The following is a 6,006-nucleotide window of genomic DNA, read 5'->3' as shown; positions in this document are numbered from 1 at the left end:
TTGCTTCCTGGAACCTGGACCTCGTCCAGGGCCATCTTCCTTGACTGCAGCCCCAGTTCACCTGGTCGCACTGACCTCTGCACTTTCACCCTCACTCTAGGCAAGTGCTGTGCCACTGAGCTACACGACTCCTGCTTTTCAACACTCATTCTATTATTCCCAATCATTGTTCTCTAGGCTCTCTGACCCAGTGCTTCCTATTGAAAATCCTGTTCATATGTGGAAACATCTGTGCTCCCAAGAATGTTTCCCCTTGAATCCTCTATCTCAGAGGGTCCCTGACATTGAGAATCTTTGAAGATTCTCTGGGAAAGAAAAGAAAAATTTAGGCTAATGTGGAGTTGGTTTTCCAAGTTATTATTTATTTATTTATTTTTTTGATGGCAATACTGGGGATTAAATTGGGGGCACCCTACCACTAAGCTACATCCCCAGCCGTTTTTATTTTTGAGACAGGGTCTCACTAACTTGGTGAGACTGGCCTCAAGCTTTGTGTTCTTCCTTCCTCAGGATCCTGCATTGCTGGGGTTACAGGTGTGCATCACTATGCCTGGCTTCCAAGTTGTCTTAAGGTTGTGGAGCCCTTGTTCATGCTTGGCAGAGTCAACACTTAGGTATGGTGCAAGAACTTAGGAGTGTTCCCACTGCCTGCTATTCTCGGTGCCCGCTGGCTTGTATTGACAAGAGATGAATCTAAAACTCAGAAAATATTGAATTGTTCTGGGTTAAATTTTGCAGGAAGATAAAAGGTTAAAGGATGTCAAATGTTTCAGAATTCTTTTCCTAGAAGGAATCACTTTTCCCAGAGGTGGAAAAGGCTGCTTTTAGATTTAACCAGACATAGGAACTAAGCCTGGCTTCATTACTCAGGGAAAACTTGAGCTAATTACTAAATCTCTGTCACCTCAGTGTCTTCATCTGCAAAATGAGAATAACAGAATCCCTCTGTAAGGAGTTGATGAGATATGATAGGATGGGTCAGAGTGGTACAAAGGGCCTCGTTAATGTACAGAGATTATGATTTCTTTGTTTAAATGTCAAGTGGAGGTTAAAGATGGAGACATGACCACATTTTAGTTTTAAATAATCACATTTTTAATATATATGAAAAGTTCTAAAATTACTTACCTCTAATTCACACTGGTTTAAGAACCCCCCCTAGTTAAACAACAGGTCTAAGCAAGTGCCTAAATCCAAATTAGAATTAAGTACACCCAGAGACCAATTGCTTGATCTTGAGTTCCCTTTCTATTACTGAACTTCATGGAATTTGTAACATACATGTCGCTTGTCACTCTTATAACTTTTAAGTGAGATGAAAATCAGTTGTACACCCCTTTACAAATACTTTATTTTCCATTGTATTCGAGACTGTTGGTAATGAATCTAAACTGCAAAAATCCCGTCGTTAGAATCTTCTAGAAACCGAGGGGGAGGGGCTTTTGAATAACTTGCTCTTGGCCTCCCACCTACCTAGTGGCAGTGCTGAGTCTGGGTCCATTCTAACTCTCCTTTGCTGGGGGGAAAAAACTAAACATATAATAATGATAATAATGGCAACCATCACCACGTGCCAGGTACCCTTACCCTTCCAAGCTCTTTATATGTTTACCCATTTAGCCAGCAAAAAGTATTTTTGGAGCATTTCTCCACTAAAGTAGCCCAAGGAGAGACAATATCCCTCCCGCCCCACTCCGTTGAATGACTTTGCAACCCGAAATCACAACTCGGTTTTAGGTTCCTGGTGGTGCCCGCTTCCTTTTCTAGTTTGTTTAGTCACAGAATTCGATTCCTGTTGGCGGATTCAGCGCCTCCAAACAGGCTTAGGGCTCTTTTGAAATGCGGGAGGCTCCTTCACTCTAGTATAAACAGGTAACGTGGGGGGTGGGGTAAGGGTTGCAGGCGCTGGGTGCGTTTGGTGGGAGTGGGGAAGGGGTCGCAGTTGGCGCCAACTCCGCCGAGATCAGGCAAGGTTCAGACGGGCCCTGGGCTGCAGTTTCTAAATGCACTGTTTTTGTTCCCTTTCTAGAAACCAGCTGTAACACCAGGTCAGAGCGCATTAAAATGAGCCACTTTGAACGAGCGGCGCCCAGGCCCCAGGCCCTGCTGTGAAGGCCCCGGCCGAGGTCAGGACTCGGTCCGCGTGACGTGCCTTCCTAGGCGGGTCCGAGCCAGGCTGTGCCGCAGGTGAGGACGCGGGCGGAGGGCCCCGGTGCCTCAGGCCCGCCTCGGGGCTCGCCGCGAGCCTACCTGCTCCTACGACCTCTTTCCCAGTGAGAGGCCAGGGGAGGGTGGGACTGCCCGGCCTGCGATCAGCAGCGGGATTCTGCGCCGCCCTGTCCTCCAACTTAGTTCTTGGCTGGGTTTCTCTGAGCCACCCAGAGGGGGCCGGACGCCTGAGCCGCACTCATGTCCCCAGGTGGAGCAGGTGCTACTTTCTGGGGCCCTTTCTGCCTGTTTGCGATGCATGGGGCTGTTTGAGCGAGGGGAGGAGTCCATCGGGTGAAGTCCCCAAATCTCTCCATCAAGGCCGATTTTTTTTTCTTTTCTTTTTCTTTCTTTTTTTTTTTTTTTAACCTTCAGCTAAGGTATCTGCGCTCCTAAAACAACAGGAATGTTGCACTGGCCTTCAGCCAGCGGAGGCTCAGCGAGCAGGATAAAATTTCAGTGCAGATTTACGGGAAGTTGCCGGTGTTGGGAGTAAAAATCTGGTTTGGTGAGTTTAAGGGAAGGGAGTAGACAGAGACAACCTTGCTACTGTGAGGCGAATGGCCTCGGCTGGGGGAGGGCAGCGGGAGGCGGGAGGGAGGGAACCGGGAAGAGCCCGGAGACCAGACCCCGAGCGCTCCCCGCGCGCCGCGCCGGACGGACGCAACCGGGCAGCCGGGCCGCTGGTCTCCGCGGGGTGCGGACGCGGCGCCGCTGGGCTGGGGCCCTCGCCGCGCTCTGCCGGTGTCGCTGCCGCGGGGAATTGAACCCCACAGCTGCCTTCGGGTTATTGGAATGCGCAGCCCGGGACAGTGGGAAGCCAGGGTTTGGAGGGAGTTGTCCTCGTGAGGAGTTCCTTCTTTGCGCCCGTCTCCAAAGTTGAGAGATTCTGACCCACTGCAATTCCCAGAGTTAAGCCTAAAACGATCTGTTGCTTTAAGCGGCGAGGTGGGAGTAGCTGGACACTCCTTATTTTGGTTTTACATTAAAAAGAGGGCGGCGGCGAAGATGTTGTAGGTTACTTCCTAGCTGTGTCAATTGCTACCGAGCGGGGACTGGTGGTAATTTCTCAAGTGGGCGACTCCAGATGCTTACCAAAGGTAAGGCGGCTTTTGGTGATCCTTGCACTACTGTCCCTGAATCTTCCATCTGGATCCCAGTTTTGATTTAGTAACTTTTCACCCCCTTTTTCTTCGCTCGTTTTGCCCTATCTCGCTCCTTCCACCGTCTTGCTTCTGGTTCTGGTATGTTTAGTGGGAAGTAAAGGGTTTATAAAAAGATTTGTAAAGCGTCAGCTTTTGGAAAAGCAGATCATCGTACCGACAGCCCCTTCACGTTTCCTGTAGCAAAGAGTCTTTTTCCATAAAAGAAACAGATTTTTTTTTTTCCACCCTTGAAAACACATGATTGGGCTGCCCAGAGGCACAGGTGACTTTAGAGTCCGATTGTTACAGTGAGATTGCAGAAGCATTCATGACTTGAGGCATCCCATTTAGGTGTTAACCAAGGCAGGAAGGGGGTCTTCCTGGATTCCTTCGCCTCTGCTGGGAACCCACAGGGGAGGCTGGGTTGTTTTTTCAAAGTTAAATATTCAAGCTGTAGAAACGGGTAGGGCCTGCGGATGATGACAGCTAACAGTCACCGGATAATTAAGAAATCAGTTAAAATAAGTGGAAGTGGAATTTTCCAAATAAATGACTCATTTTAAAATTAGATAATAGTTTAGTGACTCTGGGGGTACTGTCCCAAGGCCTTTAGGGACTTGGCTTCTATTTTGAGGCTTATCAAAGTCATAGAAAAATAACCATCTTCTCAAGGTACCCAGTCAGGCCATTCCTGATTTGCACTAAAAGTAATTTTTCCCTCCCTGGTAGTGTCTTCAGTTTTCTTCAGCAGGAATACAGTTGAAGATTTTATTTAAGCTTTAAGGTGAAGTCACACAGATTTTTAAGGGGAGGGAAAGCAGAGCGTTGGCAATACAACAGAAGGGGTTGTCGCAGTTTTAAGCACAAAAGGTTGTCGATTAGAAAAAGAACTGCAGATGCTGATTCTAAAAGGTGAAAGGTTGTCAGTGGTGTGGTGAACAACCACTAGACAAACCAAAGTACCCAACCAAGGGACTGGGCACTTTGTGGAAGTTTATGCTGCTCTCAATTTAAAGAATAATGTTAAGTTGATAATCAGAGGGAAGAAAACCAACTCAATGTGAAAAGGAAGTGGGAGGAGGAAGGGAAAAGAGAAGGTAATTTGAGTTTTTGTGTATTTTTGTGTCTACCTGACCCTTCACCTTGTTCTGATTATATACGCCATAGGCCTCTTTGACTTCATTTGAGGCCATACCTGGGGAGAACAGGGAATCAGAAACTTCACAAGTTTCTAGCTGCATGATTGACAAGTATTTACCGAATGAAGAAGTTAGGTGACAGTAGCAAAGTCTCTAGCCTAACTCTGCAGTCCTTCACTTTTCTTACAAAATAATTGTTTTTGTTTTCCAAATTCTACCTCCCAGGCCCATCCCAGGTGGTGCTGGAGGGTTGCTGGGGAATGGAACCCAAGGTCTTATGCGTGCCTGGCACTTGCTGGTCACTGAGCCACACCCCTCCCCCCACTTAAATGAATCAGATCAAGGGTATTTTTGAACATATTTTGAATATGAATCAAAATCTGAGATTTTATTATCTTCTTGATTGTTGCCTTTTAGGAAGTTTATAGGATTGAGAATTCAATATCAACATTTTAAGCAGTGTCTATAGTTTCAGCAGTTCTATCTATTTACTGATTTTTGAGTGGTGAGTCTCACTATGTTGCCCAGGCTGGCCTCAAATTGATGATGCCTTATCAATTCTATTGCCTTCTGAATATATTTATTTTTGATTCCTCACTGAAATGCTCTAGATTAAATTTTGAAGGGGTTACACCTAAAACAGTGATCCGGAAGATAAAATAAGGCGGAAAACAAGGAAGCTGCATGTTTCTGGACACATGTTCTGAGCACCTAGTGTTTAATACATTCAGTGTTTTTCCTCACATGATAAGAACATTCATATTAAACTCTAATCTTTGGGTTACTAGTAATCAATGATTAAAAAATGGGGTTTTGGCTCAGTGGTAGAGTGCTTGCCTAGCACCTGTGAGGCACTGGGTTCGATTCTCAGTATCACATAAAAATAAATAAAATAAAGGTATTGTGTCCATCTACAACTAAAAAATAATTTAAAATGTTAAAAAGAAGATTAATGTAGATGAAATAGTTTTCTTACAAGACGATTGAATATGCTTTATAAATTCTACTTTTTGTTTTTTCTTTTTTATAGTGCTGGGGATGGAACTCGACCTTATGCATGTTAGATAAGGGTTCTATCCTTGAGCCACACCCTCAGTTCTCAAATTCTATTCCTGAGCCCCAAATTAAAATAAGTCCTATTCCATTTTGCAGTTATGAAACCTGTATGCATAGGACTTCACACCTCTGCCACAGTAGGCCTATCCGAAGTAAATAGATAGAACTGCTGAAACTACAGACCTATCCACTTGTCTTGTAAAGGGTCTGTTTTGTTATGCAACACACAGAATGCTGTTTTCAGCCTTGATTTTCCAGAATTGTGTTTTTTACAGTCATTTCTTCAAGGAAAGCTAAAGGATTTAGTTGGAGGGGAAAAAATAAGTAAATCATGTCCCAAATAATTGAGACCCCCCTGTCCTTCTGAAGATTGAATCTAGGGCCTGCACATGCTAGGCAAGCACACTACCACTGAGCTATACCCCCAGCTTTTTATAAAATTTCTTACTTTGAGACAG

General features: G+C 45.2%; 1 protein-coding gene across 1 annotated transcript in view; it reads left to right on the top strand.

Moving 5' to 3' along the window:
- The first annotated feature begins 1,794 nt into the window (after window positions 1-1,794).
- The window catches only part of RBM47 (RNA binding motif protein 47), a 164,613-nt gene continuing 160,401 nt past the window's right edge, over window positions 1,795-6,006 (top strand). The window contains exons 1-3 of the mRNA XM_081304676.1: window positions 1,795-1,872; window positions 2,030-2,187; window positions 2,584-2,716. The gene's annotated coding sequence lies outside the window, so the exon portion shown is untranslated. The remainder of the gene's footprint in view (window positions 1,873-2,029; window positions 2,188-2,583; window positions 2,717-6,006) is intronic.

Source organism: Spermophilus citellus (genome assembly GCF_964194105.1).
Source record: "Spermophilus citellus genome assembly, chromosome: 8".
Taxonomy (NCBI): domain Eukaryota; kingdom Metazoa; phylum Chordata; class Mammalia; order Rodentia; family Sciuridae; genus Spermophilus; species Spermophilus citellus.
The sequence above is the reverse complement of the archived record's forward strand: the minus strand, read 5'-3'. Positions and strand labels throughout refer to the sequence as shown.